Raw genomic sequence first — 653 nt, 5'->3', positions numbered from 1 at the left:
TTATTTGATTTAATATACTGTTTAGTATATATGCACTCGTTTTGAGCATTAATCGTTTGGCCATGATATTACTATATGTGTTATTATTCGATTTATGCTATAACATATGTGTGCTCATTGACAGTGTCAATCATTAGTACTATTGTAATGTTAATAGCAGAAGAGTAGTGTTTGATTTATTAATCTTTTTAACATTCGTCCATAGTATGATCAGTTAATTTATTATAGTATGATCTCTGTGATATTATAGAGTATTTTAGCATTTAATAATCACAGTAAGTAATACTCATTGTAGTTTCAATGTTGCCTGCATAGATTATGTTATTACTGGGCCAATGATCATAATCACTAAGATGACAATCATATAATGTCTGGGTTGTATGTAGTACAGTAGATTGTGCATTCACAGTGTATTGATTTGCATTTGGGATACTCAGACAGGTGTGTTGAGTTCTGCATTGTAGTATGCTGCATGCATGCATGTGATGCATAGAACTGTATGGAGCATAGATGTAGTAGAGTGTAGATAAAGCATAGGCAGGGAGCACAAGGCTCATAACCTGTTGAGAAAGGGGGGAAGAGAGGTTATGTGAGAGGCTTAGAGGAATCACACAAAGAGGGGGGATAGTGGACTCGGCTCACTCTCTTGCAGC

Source organism: Fomitiporia mediterranea (assembly GCF_000271605.1).
Source record: "Fomitiporia mediterranea MF3/22 unplaced genomic scaffold FOMMEscaffold_7, whole genome shotgun sequence".
Taxonomy (NCBI): domain Eukaryota; kingdom Fungi; phylum Basidiomycota; class Agaricomycetes; order Hymenochaetales; family Hymenochaetaceae; genus Fomitiporia; species Fomitiporia mediterranea.
Note: the sequence above shows the minus strand (reverse complement) of the source record.